This window comes from Myxocyprinus asiaticus, chromosome 1 (assembly GCF_019703515.2).
Source record: "Myxocyprinus asiaticus isolate MX2 ecotype Aquarium Trade chromosome 1, UBuf_Myxa_2, whole genome shotgun sequence".
NCBI lineage: Eukaryota > Metazoa > Chordata > Actinopteri > Cypriniformes > Catostomidae > Myxocyprinus > Myxocyprinus asiaticus.
In genome coordinates, this window is record NC_059344.1 from 30,999,574 (window position 1) to 31,025,191 (window position 25,618).

Below are 25,618 nucleotides of genomic sequence, written 5' to 3' on the forward strand. Positions count from 1 at the left end.
TTGAAAATATGACTGATCATCCAAAAAAAAAAAAAATGTTTTTTTTTTTTTTAAATCTTTTATTTAAGTACAGTGATCATATGAAGCCATTTATTATCACATAGTTGTTTGGCTCCTTTTTAAATCATAATGATAACAGAAATCACCCAAATGGCCCTGATCAAAAGTTTACATACCCTTGAATGTTTGGCCTTGTTACAGACACACAAGGTGACACACACAGGTTTAAATGGCAATTAAAGGTTAATTTCCCACACCTGTGGCTTTTTAATTGCAATTAGTGCCTGTGTATAAATAGTCAATGAGTTAGCTCTCACGTGGATGCACTGAGCAGGCTAAGGTCAGGTAGACCAAGAAAGATTTCAGCCAAAACTGCCAGAAGAATTGTTCAGGATATAAAGAAAAGCCCACAGGTAACCTCAGGAGAAATACAGGCTGCTCTGGAAAAAGACGGTGTGGTTGTTTCAAGGAGCACAATACGACGATACTTGAACAAATATGAGCTGCATGGTTGAGTTGCCAGAAAGAAGCCAGTGCCACAAAAAAGCCCGGTTACAATATGCCCGACAACACCTTGACATGCCTCACAGCTTCTGGCACACTGTAATTTGGAGTGACGAGACCAAAATATAGCTTTATGGTCACAACTATAAGCGCTATGTTTGAAGAGGGGTCAACAAGTATTGTGCTCCTTGAAACAACCACACCGTCTTTTTCCAGAGCAGCCTGTATTTCTCCTGAGGTTACCTGTGGGTTTTTCTTTGTATCCCTCACAATTCTTCTGGCAGTTGTGGCTGAAATCTTTCTTGGTCTACCTGACCTTGGCTTGGTATCAAGAGATCCTCGAATTTTCCACTTCTAAAAAAATGATTGAACAGTACTGACTGGCATTTTCAAGGCTTTGGATATCTTTTTATATCCTTTTCCATCTTTATAAAGTTCCATTACCTTGTTACGCAGGTCTTTTGACAGTTCTTTTCTGCTCCTCATGGCTCAGTATCTAGCCTGCTCAGTGCATCCAACAAACTCATTGACTATTTATACACAGACACTAATTGCAATTTTAAAAGCCACAGGTGTGGGAAATTAACCTTTAATTGCCATTTAAACCTGTGTGTGTCAACTTGTGTGTCTGTAACAAGGCCAAACATTCAAGGGTATGTTAACTTTTGATCAGGGCCATTTGGGTGATTTCTGTTATCATTATGATTTAAAAAGGAGCCAAACAACTATGTGATAATAAATGGCTTCATATGATCACTATCCTTAAATAAAAGACAGTTTTTTTTTTGAATGATCAGTCATATTTTCAAAATCAATGCCAAAATTTCACAATTTCTGCCAGGGTATGCAAACCTTTGAGCACAACCACAACTCATATACGTAGAGGTATGTTTAATTCTCACAGGAAATGCGTGTGATAAACTACTTCTTTATGGTACTGTAATAGCTATCCAGTTGTCCAAACAGTAGCACTGGTGAATGGGTGGTAAGGAACAATGAAATTAGTAAAATGTTACAAAAATGGCCTGATGACTTAAGATCCATATTGCTTTACAGAAATAGCAGAATATGACTAAGGAGGCCACTCAAAGCAGCATATCCTTTAATATGGTTAGTATGTATACCTTAAATTTGTGTTTGAGACCTGGTTCGTTACCTTTTGGCCATATATAGTAACTGTGTATGTGCAGAACCATTAGAGTACAGTTTGATTAAGCTACATAATGGAGCCAAGTCCAATCATGCTCAGACTAATCCAATGCAGTGCTGGAGACTGGTCTATTAGCATAAGCTTCACTGTAGCCACAAGCTTCTGCAGACAGAGACTTCAATCTTGGACAATTCAATCTACTGTCAATCTTGGCAACAGGATTTTCCCTTCCCCCATTGACAAGGTTGCCTTGGATGCAAGATGCATGAAGCAGTAAGCAATGATACATAAGTGTTCATTGGCCTGTTAAACAACATGAAGTTCCTTCAAGGCATTAGTGCTACCTCTCCTCCCAGGTGAGAAAGACAAGGTATGTGATGTAGAACAAAGTCAGGAAAGATTAAGTCTGGTCATGTTCAATGAGCTTTAGCTAAAAGATGACAATCATGTGAAATATTCTAGTGCGTAAATCCCCCGACAGTTTTTTTTTTTTTTTTTTTATTACTGTAGGTGGACCAAATAAAATTTACAGTAATAACAGTTTGGCTGGGAAAAAGACCAACTGTAGGCAACCCTCATTAATGGTTTAACTGAGCTGCAAATCACCTGAGTCAAGTTTTGGCACAGTCTACAAACTTTGAGACTTTATTTTCATTCTGACTTTTTTGTCTTCTGCTCAAAAGTATAAGTTTACATTCATTGAGAAATATGTGTATGGACCCAGCACTAAAAAGCTCTGAGTGCTAATTCTGCCTAATGCCCATGTGTATGAGCAGGCAGGTTTGGGGATTAATGAAATACAAGTAACAGGAATATGTATTTAAAATACAAAATATAAGTAACTGTATTCCACTACAGTTACAATTTAAATCATTGGTAATTAGAATACAGTTACATTCAAAAAGTATTTTGATTACTGAAGAGATTACTTTGCATTTTATTGTCATTTGTTTCATTGAATATTTAGTCCTTTCAGATGGAAAACATTTATACATATAAATGATGCGATCCAAAGTGCATTTGAACAGCAGTGAAACACTTTCTTATGATGTGTTACATTCATACGAGTAGACAGAGAAGTAAGTTTGAAGTAAGTCTGGAGTAGAAGAAATAGAAATAAACCTTGTGTAAATTGTCAGATTTATGCTAAGCTAAAATGCTATTTCTAGACATTTTACATGCAAATGTTACCAGGCACAATCATATTTTTTTATCAAGAACATTCACGTTGCATCATAATTTCTTTTTTCTAGTAAGACCTTTGATATTGGGGCAAAAATCTTATTCTTGATAATAATTTTTGTATTGTTTTCCTGTAAAAATATTAAAAAATCCTTAAAACAAGATCAATTTGATTTATCTTGTTTTAGAAGCAATACTGCATAAGATATTTAGGTTTTTCAGACAATGTATTTTTAACATGTGTATTTTATCTTACTGTACTGGCAGAGTTTTTATAGTCAAAACAAGTGAAAAAAATCTACCGGTGCTGAAGAAGTAATCCAAAGTATTTAGAATATGTTACTGACCTTGAGTAATCTAATGGAATACATTACAAATTACATTTTACATCATGTATTCTGTAATCTGTAGTGGAATACATTTCAAAAGTAACCCTCCCAACCCTGTGAGCAGGCATGAACACGTGCATCCACATGCAGCATGTGTATCTGGCACGCTCAGTAACCTGTGCTCTCTTTATCATTCTGCATGGATGATGGAGAGGGCAAAACAGGGCTGCGTGAGAGGCCAGAAGGGGATCTTTCAAAGTCCTGGAGGAAACCAAGAGGACTTCCTGTATGAACACTAAAACCACTCAAAAGTACACTTTCCATTGTCATCTTTGCATATGCAGTGCGATGACAGGGTCTCTAGGTGGTTAATTAACATGAGTCAACACATCCATAGAAAAGCAACTGAACTACAATTTGTGGGTCCAAACAGCAGCTTGTGGGAGTAAAGAACAAGGAAAGCAGTAATGTTATGGAAATTGCCTGATGACTTTAGATCCTCCTTGCTTAACAAAAAAGGGCTGGTTTTGACATGAAGTCAACTCAAAGAACCATATACTTTAATATGGTAAATGCTTTTGCTTAAATGAGCTAACCAATCCATAAACAATAAGTTGAAATACTGTTTGGGGTTAAATTGTTGAAATGGCCTGATGAGTCTAGCTTGAATCTTGCTTGCCATATGTTTCATGAGCCAACCCATCTATAGACAGGCAGCTGATCTTGAGATCTTTTTGTCAGAAGATTTAAAAATGTATCTGACACTGTAACGATTCTCACAAAACTTTCACAATCACATCCCATTTTACTGGTAGGTTTCTGAACCATTGTCACTACATAATGGTATAATGCTGCTATTGGCAGTAAACGCTGAAACTGTGTAACAGGAAATTAGCTAAAAGACACATAAAAAGGTTTACAGACCATTCATCAAAGACTCCCAGAATCTCATTAAGAGAATGGGCAACGTAATGGAAAAAAGGGAAGGAGCTTTTGTCGTCAGCATTCTGCGTAAACTGAGTATTTGGTGATCTAATAATACTGAATTCACCAGGCTTAGAAATGAAAATAAATGACTTCCTCTAAAGCTGATGTTGTGGTGAGATGCACAGCGTTAAAATCAGTAAGGTCTGCAGAGTTTATTGACCTTTCCATTGAATTTTATGTTTGAGATGTGTTGTATTTCAGTTGCTTTCTTTGAGCGATAGCTTTGTTAGAGGTAATTTCATCAGAGCAGTCGAGAAACAATGGAGGTTTTACATTTTCAGAACGCAGGTATAAATAACAGTAAACACTTTTTTTACAGGCACTACAAAATATATAGTGGACTAACAAAAAGAGCATGACTGACAGCTGTTGAGAAACTGAGGGACTTGACTGTGCATGAGCAGTCACATCTGATTAAATTCATGCTGGAATGATACACTGCCTGCCAACAATCAACCATAACTGTCTTAGGAACCATTGAACTCACTCAGAGGAAACAAACTGCTTGTTTTTGATTTAACTCTTGAGAAAGTAGGGATGAGTGGATCGATCTCGAAGTTTTAATACTTTCAATATTGAGGTTGTATCAAGAGGATTGATCCTTGTTCAGCTTTTGAACTATTGTTATTCTTGTTTTGGCCACTAGATGGCCTCAGTGTACGTTTTGTTCTGTTCCTTTTTTTCTTTCTTCCCGCCATTTTGCTAATTGTGTTATGTGCCTCACCTGTGTCTTGTTACCATTGTGTATTTAAGTTGCCTCAGTTCTCAATCTTTTCACTTGATGTGTGTGCACGGTCGAGTTACGTCACTCAATTACAGCGACAGGCAACCGTGAACGGCTCTAATAGTGGGGACGCGTCTGGGTTTGAGTCGAAGAAAACACGTGTGTGGAGAAAGATAGCGAAAGAAAGACGCTGTGCCAGGTCTGGCGACAACTGTGATATGAAGGAAGTAATGTAGATAGAGAGGAGGATGTTGAAGACATGAATAGCGAAGAGTGCTCTCAGGTAGGGCAGATATCGCAAAAACCGAAAGACAGAGGATCAGATTCCGAGGAAATCGTAGGAGGAGGAAGGAGTAAAACGATGAGGATGGAGGATGAGTACAAAGTTATATTAACATTTGGAACAATGGGTGAAATGAGTAATCCTATGCGGCTAACAAAAGTACTCAAAGCAGTAGGACACATTAAATCAGCAAGATACTTAACTAACAATCAGGTGCTTGTGTTTTGTTTGAACAAAAAACAACAAGAAGTGGCTATCAAAAAGAAGGAATTAGGGGGAATAGAAGCGAAATGCCATATACCAGGTGAAATGAATGGTATTAAAGGGGTGATAACTGGGGTTCCAGTATCATTAACAGATGAGGTACTAAAAAATCAGATAACAAATGAAAAGGTAACAGATGTGAAAAGATTGACTTCAAATAGAAATGGGGAAAAGAGAAGCAAGTACAACAGTGATGATAGTAGTGAATGGTAAAATACTACCAGAAAATTTAAAAATTGCATATGTGAGCTATCCAGTACATCCATACATAAAACCTGCATTGAGATGCTTCAACTGCCAAAGATTAGGACATGTGGCAGAAGTATGTAAAGGAAAGAAAAGGTGCTGTAAATGTAGAGGAGAACATGATTATGGGGAGTGTGGAGAACAAGTTGGACCTAAGTGCTGCAATTGTGGAGTCCCACATAGTGCAGCATACTTGGGATGTACAGCACAAAAACAAGCAATGGAAGTCATGAAGTACAAATCAGATCACAATGTATCATATGCACAAGCAGTAAAGAAGATTCAAAATGAGCAAGGAAATAAGATAAGTGATGAGAACACTCATAATGATACAAATGAGATATCAAACAAGGGTACAGCTGGATAAAGTGAATGCTGACTCAAGTATGCTCATGGTTAGTAAAGTGAGTTTCATTGCATTTATCACAGTAGTCATTAACTGCACAGCACAAACAAACAAAAGGACAGAGAAACTGAAAATAATCATATCTGCGGCATCACGTCAGCTGGGTATAACAGAAATAACAGTTGAGAAAATTCAGACAATCCTAGGTCAATCTGAGAATAATGCAAATTCTCAGGAATTACCAGACAAGCAAAGGTTAAACAAATAAATGACATTCAGGATAGTACAATGGAATGCCAGAAGTCTGATCGTGAATGGCCAAAAGTTCAAAAGAATAGTACATAAATTAACAAATCCTCCAGATGTTATATGTATCCAAGAAACATGGCTTAAACTGTGAATAAACTTTGTTATTCCAGGGTACTTATCCATGAGAAAAGATAGAAAAGAAACAAATGGTGGGGGGGTGCAATGTTTATAAAGAATGGGGTGGCTTATAGGGAAGTAAATATAGAAACACAATATGAAGATACTAAGGTGGATGTATGGACACAGTTAGGAAAAGTAACAATAATAAACTATTACAATCCATGTGAAGAGTTATCCTTAATAGAAACAAAATTTGGAGTAAAGAAGAAGGTATGGTGATATGGTGTGGTGATTTTAATGCACACAGTGTTACATGGGGAAGTTTAAGCACAAATAAAAATGGCATAGTGGTGGAAGAATATATGGAGGAGAATTTATTGGTATGCTTAAATGATGGAAGTGGAACAAGGTTCAATATCAGAGATTCAACTGAGTCATGTATAGATCTAACAATAGTATCAGCAATAATAGCAGTAAAATGTCAATGGGAAATACAAGATCAATCAACAATTGGGAGTGATCATTCTCCAGTAATCTGCAAAGTAGGAAAGTGTAGTAAGGAGTGTAGTAGCAAAACAACAAAGATGGAAATTTGAGAAAGCAGATTGGGGGAAATATAATAGCATATGTAAGACGGAATTAATGAATTATAGTATGGAAGATGACATTGATGAGTGTACAGAGAAATTAAGCTCAATATTAACAAGAGCAGCAGAAGAATCAATCTCTACAGGGAAAGGAAAAGGAAGGGAGAAAGTTGTTCCATGGTGGAATAACGATTGTTCCAATGCAATTAAAAAAAAGAAATAAGGCATTTAGAATATTAAAAAGAACACTGACACCAGAAACAGTACAAGAATATCAGAGGGAAAGAGCACAGGCAAGGAGGAAAATTAAACAGGCAAAAAAGAGATACTGGCAAGGTTATTGTTCTTCTATAGGTAAAGAAACAGGATTGGGTGAGGTATGGGGTATGTTAAAGAAAATGATTGGGATATATAAAACCAGAAATATACTGGTATTAACAGGAGAAGGAAGAATAACTATTACAGAAAAAGACAAGGCAGAACTATTAGTTTAAACATTTCAGAAGGCACATAGTAAAGAAAATCTCGATGAGAATTATAGAAGGAAAAGACAAGAAATTTTACAGCAACATCAATATATGTATAATAAAAAACCTGATGGGAGAGGAGCAATGGACGTTGCATTTGAAATATGGGAACTTAAAAGAGTATTATATCAAATTAAACAAACAGTGCCAGGAAAAGATCTGGTATGTTATATTATGCTAAAATATGTTGACAACATAGTACTTAAAGCAGTACTGGACTTATTTAATAAAATATGGGTAGAAGGGAGGCTGCCAAGATCATGGAAACATGCCATAATAATTCCGATAGCTAAGCCGGGGAAAGATGTATCAATAGCTGGGAATTATAGTCCAATATCACTTACATCTAACCTATGTAAATTGATGGAGAAAATGATTGTAAATAGGCTGTAATATGTGTTTGAGACTAAGGGATTGTCAGCATCTTATCAAAATGGTTTTAGAAAAGGTAGATCAACATTGGATGCACTAATAAAATTGGAAACAGATGTTAAGAAAGCAATAGCAATGAAAGAGGGGTTAGTAGCAGTTTATTTTGATATTGAGAAGGCATACGACATGATGTGGAAAGAAGGTTTATTATTAAAATTGAAGAAAACTGGAATAGAGGGAAGAATCTATAATTGGGTTTTAAGTTTTTTATTTGAAAGAACAATCCAAGTTCGAGTAGGTAATGTATTGTCTCGAACTGTAAGAGTGGAGAACAGAACACCTCAGGGAAGTGTGATAAGCCCTATTTTATTTAATATTATGATTAATGACATATTTGAAGGAGTGTCATCAGGAATTAACATGGCTTTATATGCGGATGATGGAATAATGTGGAAAAGAGGGAGGAATATATCCTTTAATATGGAGAGAATTCAAGAAGCAATAGGGATAGTTGAAAAATGGTCTCTTGAATGGGGGTTCAAATTTTCAATATCCAAAACATGTTATCAGATATTTACAAAGAAGAAAATTAAAGAGAACAAACAACTTAAATTATATGGGACATTGTTAGAAAAAGTATCTAAGTTTAAATATCTGGGAATGTGGTTTGATGAAAAGTTAACTTGGAAAGATCATATAGATTATATTATAAAGAAATGTAGTAAAGTATTAAACTTAATGAGAGGGGTTGCAGGACAAGACTGGGGTGCAGACAAACAATCATTAAAGGGTATATACTGTATGTTGGACTTATGTGATTAGTACTAGGCTATGGTTGTTTTGTATATGAATCTGCATCTGCAACTATGCTAAAGAAACTAGATATCATGCAAGCTAAAGCGTTAAGACTCATTTTAGGAGCAGTTAAAACTACACCAATTGCAGCATTACAGGTGGAAACATCAGAAATACCACTGTATATTAGAAGAGAGAAACTAGCTATGGCATACTGGATTAATCTTCAGGGACAAAACAGTGATCATCCAGTAAGGGGAGTACTTGCTGAAAGTTGGGAAACAATAAATACACCAGGTAAAGGCTTTGCATGGAAAATAAAGAAATGGGCTAATGAAAATGGTCTAGATACAAAGTAATTTGCTCCAATAGTTGCAATACCTCCGATACCACCTTGGTTATTCACACAAACTGAAACTGATTTAAAGCTACATGAAAGATTAAGGAAAAGGGGATGGAGTTAATACAAAAACATATGTAAACGAATATATAAAAAGTATGCATTATTAATTTCTTCAAGTATACACAGATGGCTCAAAGAACCAAGAAACCGGAAGGACAGGGGCAGCTTTTTATGTTCCAGAGTTTGAAGTAAGGAAGTTCGGAAGAATAACAGATGGTACATCTGTATACACTGCAGAGATGATAGCAATCTTAATGGCACTAGGTTGGATTTATGAAGTAAGAGCAGATAAAGTAATAATATGTTCTGACTCAATGGCGGTTCTTATGAGTTTACAATCAAATCAAACAAATAGAAGTGACATTTTAATAGAAATCATGATTACATTATACAGTCTGAAACAGATAGGAATAATAATTCATTTCATGTGTGTACCAGCACATGTGGGAATTCAAGGCAATGAAGAAGCAGACAAAATGGCTAAAGAATCATTAAGGATGGATGAACCAAATATAAATATTTCACTTAGCAGATCAGAAGGGAAACATTTGGTATTGGAAGCATGCAATAGGAAATGGCAGACTTATTGGGATTCATGTCAAACAGGAAGACATTATTATAAGGTAGAAAGGAGCATTAAAAAAAGTAAAATCATAAGTAGATTGGAACAAATTATATTTACACATCTAAGAACAGGACATTCAAATCTTAACTATACATTTCACATCATAGGGAAACATAATACAGGTTTATATGAGGTTTGTGCAATAGAGGAGAGAGTAGAGCATGTGTTGATGGTATGTCCTGCATATGAAAGAGAAAGGAGGAGTCTTAAGGAAGAATTACAAACCTTAGGAAGTCAAGAATTCATAATAAGCAATATCTTAAATGATGGTCCAAATGCCGGGAAACAAATTAATGCAATAATGAGATTTTTTAGGAGCAGTGGATTAAAATATAGATTTCATTATCTTCACACTCCATCACAGAAGGTGGCGGTATGCACCTATTAAGCTGGTTCGCATCCCGCCATAAAACCTAAAGAAGGAGAAGAAGAAGAATCTTTTCACATGGTGTTTGATTGTTCACTGCCTTCTTCCTGAGTGTTTCTCTTGCCTTTAATTGTACCTTGCATTGAGGATTTTTTTTTTTAGTTTTTGCTCTAGTAGTTTACTTGGATTTATTTTCATTTTGGATTACTCCCTGTTGGATTTGCTCTTACCTTTGTGGCTTTTGTATTTTGGTATTCTACTAATTGGATTGACCTTCATTTTTTGCCTTCCCCTGTTTTTTGTGGATTTATATTTTTATTAGACCTTTTGGATTTCACATGCTATGTCTGTCTTCCCTTCTGGGTTTTAACATCTGCTCTGGCTCAGTGGCATAAATTCCACCTTACATGCTGGAGACCTGAGTTTGAGCCCAGATCCTAATATAAAATGATTAATCCTAAATGGGGAATTTTTACAAATAAGGATTTTGTTATTTAACATTAATGTGTATCATAGGTTTTGAAGTGAAAAAAAAAAAAAAATTAACTGTGTTAGCAAATAGCTGTAAGAAAGGAACTATTTCTATTCCTTTCTCTTGTTTGAACACATGCAGAAATGTTGAAAGACAGAGGAAGTCACAAACGGCTTTCTCCCACAGCACTAACTCAAACAGAGATGGCAGAGAAAGTAATGACAGAAAGACAGAGAAACATCATCTGGAGTTATGTCACACTAAATAAAGCTAAATGTGTGTTTTAAATGTAAAGGCTAACTAGATAGCTTACTAATGGATAATATGGTTTGTATCAGCATGAAACTCTATCACAGGCACACCTCAAGGCTGTGTACTCAGCCCTATGCTGTGCACCCTCTTCACACATGACTGTGTTGCTGCCTAACCCAACAATGTCATCATAAAATTTGCTGATGACAACACAGTCACTGGTCTTATCACAGGAAATGATGAGACGGCCTACAGGTGAAAGGTATCAGAATTGGTCACATGGTTTGAGGCTAACAGTCTCACACTGAACATCAGCAAGTCCAGTGAGATGGTTGTGGACATGAGTGGCAAGCGATTCCATCGGCCACTAATAATTGGAGACTCTGAGGTAGAGAGAGTGGAAAGCTACAATTTCCTCGGTGTCCACATCTGCGAGGACTTAAAGTGTTCAAAGAACACAACACAGTTGGTTAAGAAGGCCAATCAGAGGATGTACTTCCTTCTGAGACTGAGGAATTTCAGTATGTCACCACAAATCCTCAACTTTTACAGATGTACTGTATAAAGTGTGTTAACCTGTTGCATAACTGTGTGGTATGGCAACAGCACAAGACAGGAAGGCATTGCAGAGGGTGTTAAGGTTAGCCCAGAAAATCACAGGGATGAATCTCCCCTCACTTCAGGACATCTACAATAAAAGAATGTTCAAATGGGCTAGTAATGTTATTAGTTATCCCAACCATCCTGTCCATAAATTCTTAACCCTCATGAAGTCTGGCAAGTGGTGCCAAAATACTGCAGCCAGAACTTCCAGACTCTGGGACAGGTTATATTCCCAGGCCATCAGGATGATCAATAGTCGCCATCCACTACCACTTCCACCGGTGCCATCGGGATAAGACCACCCCCTGCTAAACAACACTCCGCACTTTACCAACTAGACTATTATATACGCATTTCATAATGCAATGGTAGTCACTGAAAATTAAACACTAATGGTCACTTTATCAGTACCTGCACTGCATCTGTTTTCATATTTATATTTATCTCTTTTTTAAAGTTGGGTGTTGCTTTTATTGTGTATATTTTTATATTACAGTGGCATGGAAAAGTTTGGGCACCCCTGATCAAAATTTCTGTTGCTGTGAATAGCTAAGCGAGCAAAATATGGCCTGATTTCCAAAAGGCATAAAGTTAAAATGACACATTTCTTTAATATTTTAAGCAATTTTACTTTTTTATTTCCATCTTTTACAGTTTCAAAAAAAAAAAAAAAAGGAAAAGGGCCCAAAGCAAAAGTTTGGGCACCCTGCATGGTCAGTATTTATCAACACCCCCTTGGGCAAGTATCACAGCTTGTAAATGCTTTTCGTGGCCAGCTAATAGTCTATCAATTCTTGTTTGAGGGATTTTCGCCCATTCTTCCTTGCAAAAAGCTTCTAGTTCTGTGATTCTTGGGCCGTCTTGCATGCTCTGCTTTTCTGAGGTCTATCCACAGAATTTTGATGTTTAGGTCAGGGGACTGTGAGGGTCATGGCAAAACCTTCAGCTTGCGCCTCTTGAGGTCGTCCATTGTGGATTTTGAGGTGCGTTTAGGATTGTTATACTGTAATAGAAGCCATCCTCTTTTCATCTTCAACTTTTTTACAGATGGTGTGATGTTTGCTTCCAGAATTTGCTGGTATTTAATTTAATCCATTCTTCCTTCTACCAGTGAAATGTTCCCCATGCCGCTAGCTGCAACACAAACCCAAAGCATGATCGATCCACCCCTGTGCTTAACAGTTGGAGAGGTGTTCTTTTCATGAAATTCTGCACCCTTTTTTCTCCAAGCATACCTTTGCTTATTGCGGCCAAAAAGTTAGATTATAACTTCATCAGTCCACAGGACTTGTTTCCAAAATGCATCAGGCTTGTTTAGATGTTCATTTGCAAACTTCTGACACTGCATTTTGTGGCGAGGACGCAGGAAAGGTTTTCATCTCATGACTCTTCCATGAAGGCCATATTTGTGCAGGTGTCTCTGCACAGTAGAACAGTGCACTACTACTCCAGGTTCTGCTAAATCTTCCTTAAGGTCTTTGCAGTCAAACAGGGGTTTTGATTTGCCTTTCTAACAATCCTACGAACAGTTCTCTCTGTTCTGAGAGTTTCTCTCTCTCCTCAACTTGACCTTCACCACTCCTGATAACTACCATTTCTTAATTACATTACAAGCTGAGGAAACGGCTACCTGAAAATGCTTTGCTATCTTCTTATAAACTTCTCCTGCATTGTGGGCATCAATTATTTTAATTTTCAGAGTGCTAGGCAGCTGCTTAGAGGAGCCCATGGCTGCTGATTGTTGGGACAAGATTTGAGGATTCAGAGTATGTATAAAGCTTTGAAATTTGCATCACCTGGCCTTTCCAAATGATGAATGTGAACAAGCCATAGCCCTAACATGCTAATTAAGGTCTGAGACCTTGGTAAAACTTACCTGAGAGCTCAAATCTCTTGGGGTGCCCAAACTTTTGCATGGTGCTCCTTTCCTTTTTTTCACTCTAAAATTGTGCAAAACAAAAATAATAAACTAATCTTGTTTAAAATGTTGAAAAGAATGTTTCATCTTTAACTATGCCTTTGAGATCAATTCATCTTCTACTCAACTATTCACAGCAACAGACATTTTGGCCAGGGGTGCCCAAACTTTTGCATGCCACTGTATATTGCTTTTTATTTTATTGCATTGTTTTTCTTTCTATGCCGTTAGCCCTGTGTTTTGAGAGGAGTTTACAAAATAAGAATTTCATTGTGCAAAAAAGCACAGATGACAATAAAGATCTTGAAACTTGAAACTGTTTTGCCTGGTGAAAATTGTGACAAACTCACAGTATATATTTTTCACAATTCACAAGACTAAATTGTTTTATATAATTTCCATTTGAAATTTGTTCATTTAGAAGGCTTGCATCATGCACATGTGTTTGCTTACCATTTCCAATAGTTTATGATGCACTGTTAAGAAACAGACATCGAGCAATAAGACAGACCAAAACTTCAGGAAGATTGAAATTTAGCAAGTGTGCCACAGTGGTCATGACAGGAAGTCATGCTAATCCTCCCCAGCCCTCATCTGAGAAAATGTCAGCCTGTTTTTGTTTGAAATTGCTTTTGAAATCCTCGTACTCCAGATCATCTTCTTTGAAAATACCCTGAGGAAAAGTGTATCCTCAAATCAAATCAAAATCAAATCAAATCACTTTTATTGTCACACAACCATATACACAAGTGCAAATAGTGTGTGAAATTCTTGAGTGCAGTTCTGAGCAACATAGTAGTCGTGACAGTGATGAGACATATACCAATTTACAATAAACATCAGATTTACATCACAATTTAAAATCTAATATACACATAATTACACACAACACAATATACAAATAATAACATACAATGTACAGTATACAATACACACAATATAGAATACACATTATACAATAAAAAAGTATATATAGTATATATAAAATGTACAGTAGGTTGTATTGTACTGTATTGACATTCAGGCTGTCGGTTGATAGTAAGCTGTTAAGAGAGAATATAATATAATAATAATATAATTTATGACAGTCCGGTGTGAGATATAAGAGTAAGAGTAATAAAGTGCAGTGCTGATGTATTTTGATCGTGGGAGATCAAGAGTTCAAAATCTGATTGCTTGGGGGAAGAAGCTATCATGAAGTCGGCTGGTGCGGGTCCTGATGCTGCGATACCGCCTGCCTGATGGTATCAGTGAGAACAGCCCATGGCTCGGGTGGCTGGAGTCTCTGATGATCCTCCGAGCTTTCTTCACACACCGCCTGGTATATATGTCCTGGAGGGAGGGAAGCTCACCTCCGATGATGTGTCTGGCAGTTCACACCACACTTTGCAGTGCTTTGCGGTTGTGGGCGGTGCTATTGCTGTACCAGGTGGAGATGCAGCCAGTCAGGATGCTCTCTACAGTGCAGGTGTAGAACCGTGTGAGGATGTGGCGGTTCATTCCAAACTTCCTCAGCCGTCTCAGGAAGAAGAGGCTCTGATGAGCCTTCTACACAATGGCTTCAGTGTGGATGGACCATGTTAGTTCCTCAGTGATGTGGACACCCAGGAACTTGAAGCTGCTGACTCTCTCCACTGGTGCTCCATTGATGGTGATGGGACTGTGTTCCTTTGTCCTCTATCCTCTACAATAATGGTAAGTATGACGACAAATAAATGCACTAAGCAAGTTTTTGTTGAGTTTGAACAACAAAAGAGTAGGGCTGTGTTCAAAATATCAATACAATGATACATTGTCATGTTCTCCTTGCCGATGCGTGAATAGATATTATGCAGCCAGGGGCGGGTTTACGATTTCTGAGGCCCCAAGCAACCAACCAACCTGGGGCTCCATTTAGTAAATCTTGCTTAAAAAATTACATAAAATGTATTTTAAATCATAATTTTTTATTCATCCTATCAGCCAAGAACATTCAAAATGTTTTACATTCATAAAAGCAGACAGAGAAGTAAGTTTGAAGTAAGTTTGGAGCACAAGAAATAGAAATAAACCTTGTGTAAATTGTCAGCTTTATGCTAAGCTAAAATCTTATTTCTAGACATTTTACATGCACGTTACCAGGCACGATCATATTTTTTTTAATCAAGAAAATTCACGTTGGATAAGAATTTTATTTTTTCACTAATACCTTTGATATTAGGGCAAAAATCATATTCTTGATAATAATATTTGTATTGTTTTCCTGTAAAAATACTAAAAATCCTTAAAACAAGATCAATTAGATTGGGGCTCTCTGTAGGGCAGGTAGGAACAGAGAGAGATCCCACGCAGTCTAGGAGGATTCAATTAGATTGATCTTGTTTTAGAAACAACACTGCATAAGATATTTAGGTTTTTCAGACAATGTATTTTTAACATGTATATTTTGTCTTACTGTACTGGCAGAGTTTTTATAGTCAAAACAAGTGAAAAAATCTACCAGTGCTGAAGAAGTAATCCAAAGTATTTAGAATACGTTACTGACCTTGAGTAATCTAACGGAATACATTACAAATTACATTTTATAGCATGTATTCTGTAGTGTAATGCATTTCAAAAGTAACCCTCCCAACCCTGTTTGCAGTTCTAGCTGCTGTCTGATTGCCTTCTCCATCTCTCCCTGTGAATGAGATGGTAAATGTTCATAGCTTTACATAGTCCAGGTGAATCTCACAAAAACTGTCAAGAAAACATCATTATATAACAGATTTTTTTTTTACTGCAATATAGTAGAAAAAAATGATTACAGTCATGAGAATTATTATTAAAAATAATAGCAATAGTAAATTGGAACAAATATTTATTTTGTTACAAAAAAGCAGTAGTTGAGAGTTGGTCAGATCGTCAGATTTTAAACATTTTAACAACACCTAGGCCTATTTATAATGTAAAAGATTTAAATGAGTTTAAAAAATAAATAAATTGGTTAATGGTACTGGTTATAACAAGCCATTCATTATTAACCACATTTACATGCACTTAAGAAAACGTCTTCGTTACCGATGTAACCTCTGTTCCCTGATGGAGGGAACGAGACATTGTGTCGATGTAGTGACACTAGGGGTTCGATCTTGAATCCACGTTTCCGGGGTCTCAAAATCACGTGAGAGTGTGCCGGCCCGATCTCCAGGCATTTGCTGGTAACAGAGAGTGCCTGCAGGTCCCCCACCCTCTTGATGGAAGTGAGCACCATCAGGAGGGCCGTCTTCAGAGACAGAGTGCTGATATCGGCCTGCTCCAGGGGCTCAAACGGGGCTCTCTGTAGGGCAGGTAGGAACACAGAGAGATCCCACGCAGTCTAGGAGGATTCAATCTCCTCACGCCTTTGAGGAACCTGTTGATCAGGTCACGCTGTCGTGAGGGACTGGTGTCCAGTGTATCGTGGTGAGCTGCTATGGCAGCCATGTACACTTTCAGGGTAGAGGGAGACAGCTGTCTCTCCAGACCTTCCTGAAGAAAAGACAGCACAGACCCTATGGCGTATCTCTGTGGGTCTTCCCCATGGGAAGAACACCAGATAGCTAAAAGACGCCACTTCATGGCATACAGCTGCCTCGTAGAGGGGGCCCTGGCCTGAGTGATCATGTCTACCACCGCTGGCGGAAGACCTGAGGTCCGGCCATGGGTTCTGGAGCATGCCTTGCCCCTGAGTGAGAAGGTCCTGCCTCAGGGGAATGCGTCAGGGAGGTGCTACTGTCAGGAGCATCAGATCCGAGAACCAAGTCCGGATGGGCCAGTACGGCACAACGAAAAGGACTTGCTGCTCATCCTCCCTGACTTTGCACAGAGTCTGTGCAATGAGGCTCACAGGAGGAAAAACATACTTGCGTAGCCCCCAATGCCAGCTGTGCGCCAAGGCATCCATGCCGAGGGGGGCCTCGGACAGGGAGTACCACAGGGGGCAGTGAGAGGAGACTTGGGAGGCGAACAGGTCTACTTGTGCCTCCCTGAATCTCTCCCAAATCAGCTGGACTACGTGGGAGTGGAGTCTCCACTCCCTGCGGTGCGTTACCTGCCATGAGAGTGCGTCCACTGCATGGTTGAGGGTGCCCGGAAGGTGAGTGGCTCACAGAGACTTCAAGGTCTGCTGACTCCAAAGGAGGAGGTGGCGGGCGAGTTGCGACATGCGACGCGAGCATACGCCGCCTTGGCGTTTTATGTACGCTACAGTCACCGTGTTGTCGGTTCGGACAAACACATGCTTGCCCTGAATCAACGGTCGGAGCCTCCTCAGGGCCAGCGATACTGCCAGCAACTCTATGCAGTTGATGTGCCATTGTAGACACTGCCTGCCCATTGCACATGGCACCCCAACCTGAGTTCAAGGTGTCCATCATGACCACAACAAACCTTGAGACCTGCTCTAGGGGAACACCTGCCCGTAGAAATGCTATGTCCGACCAAAGGCTGAAAGTCTGACGGCACTGTGGCGTGATGGTCACAAACTGAGTGCCGTGGTGCCATGTCCACCTCGTGACTCGAGACTGTAGCCGGTGCTGAAGTGGTCTCATATGCATCAACCCGAGGGGGAGAACCACCGCCGAGGATGCCATATGCCCCAGGAGCCTCTGAAATTGTTTCACTGGCACTGCTACCTTCTGCCTGAAGGTCTTCAGGCAGGTCAGCACTGACTGAGCACGTTCGGTCATAAGACGTGCCCTGAGAGTGACCGAGTCCAACTCCATATTGAGAAAAGAGATGCTCTGCACAGGGGAGAGCTTGCTCTTCTCCCAGTTGACCTGAAGCCTGAGTCGGTCGAGGTGCTGAAGCACAAGATCCCTGTGTGCACACAATAGATCTTGCGAGTGAGCTAGGATTAGCCAGTCGTCGAGATAATTGAGAATGCGTATGCTCTTCTCCCTTAGTGGGGCCAGGGCAGCCTCTGCGACCTTGGTAAAGATGTGAGGGGACAGGGATAGACCGAAGGGGAGGACCTTGTACTGGTATGCTCGTCCCTAGAAAGCAAACTGAAGAAAGGGTCTGTGTCGTGGAAGATCGAAACGTGAAAGTACACATCCTTCAGGTCAATGGCCACAAACCAATCTTGATGTCGTACTGACGCCAGGATGCGCTTCTGCGTTAACATCCTGAACGGAAGCCTGTGTAAGGCCTTGTTCAGGGTACGCAGGTCCAAGATTGGGCGCGACCCTCCCCCTCTCTTGGGCACGATAAAATAAGGGCTGTAGAAGCCCTTGCGCAACTCAGCTACGGGGACGGGTTCTATTGCTCCCTTTACCAGAAGGGTGGCAACTTCCACCCGAAGGATGGAGGCACCCTCGCCCTGCACCGTAGTGGAGAGGATGCCACTGAACCAGGGCAGGCATCTGGCGAACTGGATTGCGTAGCCGAGGCGAATCGTCCTGATGAGCCACCGTGAGGAGTTGGAGAGCTCTAACCAGGCCTCCAGCCTCCGTGACAGTGGCACCAGGGGGACAACTGGACTTACCGTGCCCGGGCAGGGTGGTTCACAGCAAGGCAGAGCAGGAAGACAGCCCAGGGGGGACGTGCTGTTCTGCAAGCCCGTAACAGTGGCCAGTGACTGGGGTGGGCGAGCGGCCCCAGAGACCAGCACACTTACCTGTTCACTGGCTGTCTCTCGACAGAGAATGAGGGAACGGGAAGTACTCGCGTTCGCCTGATTGACTGGAAAGACTTCCAGCGCCTGTCCGTTGCGAGTGCGCTGGCCCAGGGAATGAGGAAGCTGCTCTTTTATTGACCATGTGGGTGCAGAGGCCCAGAGGATGATGTCATACTCACCACATGCTGGCCCAGGGGCAATGGTGGGGCTGGAGAGATGTCCCGAGCCAGACCGGTCAGGAGTGGTTGCCTCATCCCTGGGTGGGCCATGTCAAGACCACCTCGAAGCCCGTCTGGGGTTCTTGGGGGCCGACTGAAGGGCAGGTGGAGCTGACTTCCCGCAGGAGGATCTTTTTCTCTGAGGCCAGCTTGCGGGCTCTGATGGTACAGGAGCCGGGGCCGGCACCACAGGGGAACGGCTCTGGCGAGAAGCAGACAGGGTGCAGGACATCGGTGGCCTGAAGGTGGCTGGGTCGTGCCACAGCAGGATGTGTTTAATTGCCTCGGTCTGCTTTCTCACCGTCAAGAACTGATGGGCGAAATCCTCGACGGTGTCGCCAAAAAGCCCCCCTTGGGAGATGGGGCATCAAGAAAGCGGACTTTCTCGGCATCACGCATCTCCGCAAGGTTGAGCCACAGGTGCCGCTCTTGGACCACAACCACAGACATCGTCCGCCCCACAATTCCTGCATCAGCCCTGGGTCGGTCCTACCCTTGTGCAGGTCTTTTAGCACCTTGGCCTGGTGGACCTGCAGGATGGCCATGGCGTACAGGGCAGAAGCGCCCTGACCCGTGGCCTTGTAAGCCTTTGTCATTAAAGAGGAAGAGAACTTACAGGCCTTGGAAGGGAGCCTTGGTCGGTCACGCCAGATGGCTGCGCCCTATGGGCATAAATGCACCGCTATGGTGCGCTCTACCTGGGCAAGCTTGACACATCCCTTAGCCACTCCGCCGTCGAGGGTAGTCAGAGTGGACAAGCCCACAATGCGTGTACGGGCAGTAAAAGGTGCCTTCCATGACTTCGTTAGCTCCTCATGCACTTCTGGGAAGAAAGGCACCGGGACAGGGCGCGGCCGTGAGTCACGCTCCGAGCTCAGAAACCAATCATCCAGCCTCGAACACTCAGGGCAGGGTGGAGGGTTCCAATTCAGCCAGATGTTCGCAGCCGCCCTGGTAAGCATGGCTGCCATCTCAGCATCCGACTCATCCTGTGCTCTACCACCCATGGGCGGGAGCTCAGAAGAATCGTCCGCTTCCGATAGCAGAAGCCCACCCTCCGATGCTGCGACCGAAAGCTCATCCTCGTTGCGAGCCACGAACGACACATTAAACCCGCCCTGAGGCAGACCACCTGCATCGCTCGACAGCATGTCCGGATAGAATGAGTGTACTGGGGGATAGGAGGTCCACGGAGGCTGAGCTGGCGGAAACGCTCCCATGTCCACATCCAGATTGCCCCCAGTGCTTGCCGATCCGGCCGGCTGAGCAACAGCCTAGGACGGACCGGGTTGGGGAACAGCCACGATGGCTCCTTGCTTCATGAAGAAGGAAGTGAGCTGCGACCACAACGTTCTCATGGGCACGTTCTCACAATGAAAACACAACCCTTCCACAAAAGCCGCCTAGGCGTGCTGGCGCCCCAGACACTCGAGGCAGATTTCATGGGTATCCGGAGGGGAGAGATAACGGCCACATCCAGTTGCGCAAACGCGGAAGGACATCTTTAAAAAGACACCAAGCGTTTGCTCAAGCTCTTTTAGAAGGAAATATACTCTTTCTAATATATACTCTTTAGCACCTGCAGACTCAGGCTGCCGAAGCACCCAGGGGAAACACAGCACTCAACCGTGTGAGGGTAACCGCTGATATGCGCCATAAGAATCCAGCAGCGTAGCAAAGAGTGAGAGGACAAACACACATGCATTTGGCTCCAAAGAAAAAATCTGAATGAGTGATGCACGCCATCTCCTTTTATACCTGTTTGTCCGGGGCGGAGAGTGGCATGCAAATCCCACTTGCCAATTTTCATTGGCCTTTTCTATTTTAAGCGAAGGTGATTGGGGCTCTCAAGATCGAACCCCTAGTGTCACTACATCGACACAACGTCGAGTGAGTGACAGACAAGGAATGGTTTATTCCAGGGTTTTTGCAGAAAGCAGCATTCTGAAACATCATGTAAACTAGTACGCCGGTTTCCTTATGACGTTTAAGGGATTGAGAGAGCAGTTTAACGCACCTGGGTTTCTCCCAGAGAATGTTGCTTAATGTGGCCATGTAAACGCATAAGCAGCATTCTAACCGTTTTTTGAGGAGTGCGCATATGCGTGAACAGATCGAATAACAAACATCATAGGATGGAGCCCAACAACATGTCAACACAGAAGAAAGAATTCAGCATTTCTGGGAATACAGTGGGAGAAGCACATACACTAATACACTATACCCATTATACACATCAGTGTAAAATATTGACTGTCCCTCATATTTGCATGTATGCACTCAAGTACATTGGGGGAATCCCAGGAGTTTTATTTTAGAGGGAAACCCCACTATTGCAGCGCAATTCTGCTGCAGGTCATGATAGAAAGTGAAAGAATAAATACAGCAACAATTCTGGAATATCTGGAAATAAAGTGAAAAAAAATGAAAAACTGAGAATAAAATAGCAAAGTCTTCCTCTGATCCCATGCTTGTTATTTATACAAGCGCCACATGAAAATTACATTGCTGTGGAGAAAGCTACTTACTGAACGAGCCGCATGTATACAGGAGTAAAGAGAAAGTCTCTAACACAGCTCATGCAAACTAGTGCCCAACTGATATATCGGTCGGCCGATATTTCACCAATATATCGGTATCAGCATATTTACATTTACATTTATGCATTTGGCAAACGCTTTTATCCAAAGCGACTTACAGTGCACTTATTACAGGGACAATCCCCCCAGAGCAACCTGGAGTTAAGTGCCTTGCTCAAGGACACAATGGTGGTGGCTGTGGGGGTCGAACCGGCAGCCTTCTGATTACCAGTTATGTGCTTTAGTACACTACGCCACCACCACTCCATATGTGTATGTTTACCGATATGCGCAGATATAAAAACTTTTTTTCAGAACATATAATGCAGAAAACAATGCTTTAGAATTGGTGTCATAGCGTAGTTTGTCCAGCAGAGCGTGCTCCAGCTCCACTGTTTACAGAGCCGACTCTGAGCTGATGGTGGCTCTGCAGACAGGGCGGAGTTGAGCAGTCTTTTCTCCATAAGCTGCTAAATAGTTTGTAAAATACATACTGGAAAGTTAATAAACAATGACCCCATCATTTTATATAACTAATATAACGTTAACCCTGTCCCTGACAACCATGTCACTCATGTCTGTTTGCTGTTAGCCAGCTATAGTTTGTCAGTGCAGTAAGTAATGTAGCAGATTGAAAGGTAAACATCAGAGCATCTTTTTGCAGCTCAGCAGACAACGGTGCGGTGGTGGATTGTGTCTGTTGAGTGTTGATTTCACACTACGTTGTTACCTAGTTGGTGAGACGCAATGCTGGTCCATCTTTTAATCTCCGTGACAATGAGCTTATAGCTAACTAGCTAACCACGCAGCTAGTTTCATTGCTTGTCAGCTGAGTGGAAGCTAATGTGTAAACATGTATTCACCAAACTGTTTTGGTCAGGATTCACAGTTTGGTACCCACTTCAACCGAACAATTCCAGTCGTTGCATTTATAAAATGTAATATTTAAAAGTCTGGTTTTCCACCGTTGAAAGTTTCCCCTGAACTTGTATAGCAGAATACGGTGTAACACTGCTGCCGCTGTTTATCTCTTGACTCGGCAGGTGTAAATGCTTCTTGTGTTACAACCTGCCAATAATTGACTGGCAGTATTAATATAGTCAGAATTTGACTGATACTAAACAGTACTACTGATGTTTATTTAGCTATTTATTATATTTTTATTTATTCTTTATTTTAATGGTCAGCATTTGACTGATACTAAACAGTACTGATGTTTATGTAGCTATTTATTTTATTTGAATTCTTTATTTTAATGGTCAGCAACTGACTGATACTGAACATACAGTACTGATGTTTTTTAAGCTATTTATTGTATTTTTATTTATTTATTTTCTCAGTGTTCATTTCTAGAATTTGTTGACAATGTATAATAATAATGTCAAATATTCTTTTATAAAAATATTTGTTTAAGAAAGCAGCCTTCTGAGTACCTTTGCATAGTCATATCGGTGCAAAATCGGTGAAAAAAAAAGTTTTTAATTCACTGTCTGGAGCTGCAAAAATAGCTACAATAGACAAAATAAACAAATTTGTATTGATTTTCCAGAAAACTTTTACTATATCATGATATACATTGTTATTGTGATATAAAATTACTCAAATCATGATATAAGATTTTGGTCATATCACCCACCCCTAGTATCAGCCCAGAAATTCATTTTCATTGCATCCCTATAATTTCTTATTTCTGAGAATGAGTGGGACATTTTTTTTGTCAGGCTTTGTGAGATTCACCCATGTACATCTTTGAGATAAGATGTTCAAAGTGCACTCAGTTTAAATGCTGAGGGGAAGTGAACAATAGAAAATCGAGATATACTTAGAGAGAGAGAGCACTCTCGATTTCTTCTTGTCTTGCAGCCTCAGCTTGTTCTTCCAAGCAGAGTTCCTCACGGACGTGCTCCATCTCCTCACGCTGTCTCCTCTCTATCTCAATCTGCTCAGAGAGCTAAACATGGAGGAAGAAAATAACCAGTTAATACTTGAATCTAGATTATTTACTTTTTGTGAGCTCTATGTTGACAAACAAAACTAAAAGAATGTTTAACAAACCCAAAAGGTTTCTTAATGGGACAGAGTCTTGTACCCATGGGGTACCAATGGGAAGCTGTCATGTACCATTTTGTGCAGTGTTTCTTTCGCCTGCTCTCGCTCTCTAACTTTGGCCATCCTGTCCTCCTCCTTCCTCTGCTGGTAGCGGGCAAACTCAAGGATGTGACTGCTCTCTGCCTCCATCTTCTCTTGCTCCATACGTCTCCACTCTGCTTGCTGCTTTTTAAAATCTTCAATGTACCTCTGGGTGGTCATTACCTTCTCAAGTCGTAACTGACGCTCCCTGTAATTGATATTTTTAAACCATCCTACACTGACCAATTCACCTAAAACAGATGTTCTGTGGCCAAAAAAGGAATAATTAACACCAGTAAACTAGATAGAAAATGCTAGCACTAGAAAAGAAAACTCCCAAAAAAGCAACCTGAGATCAAGTATCTACTGCCTTCAACAAAATAGCAAAAAATACAAAAAGAACACACTCACATCTGATCCTCCTCATAGATCTTCCGAACTATTTCATCCACCATGAGTTTCTCTTTAAGAAACTACTTGTATGCTTCCTGTCTCTTGCGTTTCTTCTCCACAAGCTGCTGCTCAAGTTCTTGCTGGTAACGCACTACCTCTCATGCCACTTCTGCTTCTGTTTCTCCTTCTCCACCTCTGCAAACTCGTGCTTGTCCTTCATCTTACGGGCAATAGCAGCCTCATGTCTCTGATAAAATGTAAATGTATAATTAGTAAACTCACAGAATACATTCTCAAAAGTAATACACACATATTTGGAGTTCACACTCACCATTGCCTCATATCCCATGGCTTCCTTTTCTGTTATCTGTGTTGCCCGTTCTCTGTTCAAGCAGGCAGACTTGAGCTGTAACTCTAACTCTTGAAGCTCCACACTGGCAATTAAAAACATAGATAAAATGGTATACAAATGACAACATTATATAGTGCTTTTGATGCATTCTCTGTTCATACCTGTTCTCTTTAATGTACTGCCTCATCTTTTCATCTCTGAGTTTCTCGTAATTGATTCTCGCCAACTCCTTGGCCATCCTTTCCTCTTGTTCAAGTTGCCTCTCTTTTAACAGCCTTTCTTCTTCCACCTGAAAAATATACATGGTCAAATGTTTTAGCTTTAAAAATGTTACAGGTATTAACAACAAGGACAAGTGCACTCTGTTTTAGGATACAACCAATGTATTTTTGTATGTACCAGCCCTAAGGAGTGCTTCCTCCATTTGTTTTCCATACTCTTCATCATGCAGTTTGCGCATGAAGCACTTTCTCTCCACTCTCTCCCCACACTGGAGGTTGGCTTGCAGCTGCCACTCTTTTGCAATGCGTTTGGTCTAATCTTCACACATTTCCTCCTGTCTGTGGGACTCCAGGATCATCTTCTGATGGTGGCTGTGAGAGATGTTGCGCATCTGGCTCATTGACGACTGTAAAGAGACGGTCAGTTTCATTAAAGTTTAGTCGCATTTAGTTGAAACACCAGCTAGACATGTTTTCACTCTAGTTACACACTTATTTAAATAATCAACCTCTATTAAACAACTTGTGTCTGACAAAGACCGGCAATGCGCCTCCTTTACAACCCACAGCCTTATTAGCATCTTTATACAATGACTAGCTGAATGTTTGCTAAAACAGAAACGGTAACCTAAACAGTTCGAAACGAAATCCATGTCGTTATGCGACATTTACTATCTCTGATGGTAGATTTTGGCCAGGTGTGAGAAATAAACGTGTCAGCTAACAAAACAAACCATGTTCATGTGCACTATGGCTCCAGTGGTCTCTGAGCTCCCTTCAGAGGAGACCACTTTCTCCCCAGC

At 40.7% G+C, this 25,618-nt stretch overlaps 1 pseudogene; it reads right to left on the reverse strand.

The window, feature by feature from the left end:
• Positions 1 to 10,051: 10,051 nt before the first annotated feature.
• Positions 10,052 to 25,216, reverse strand: LOC127439845 (meiosis-specific nuclear structural protein 1-like; annotated as a pseudogene).
• Positions 25,217 to 25,618: the final 402 nt, after the last annotated feature.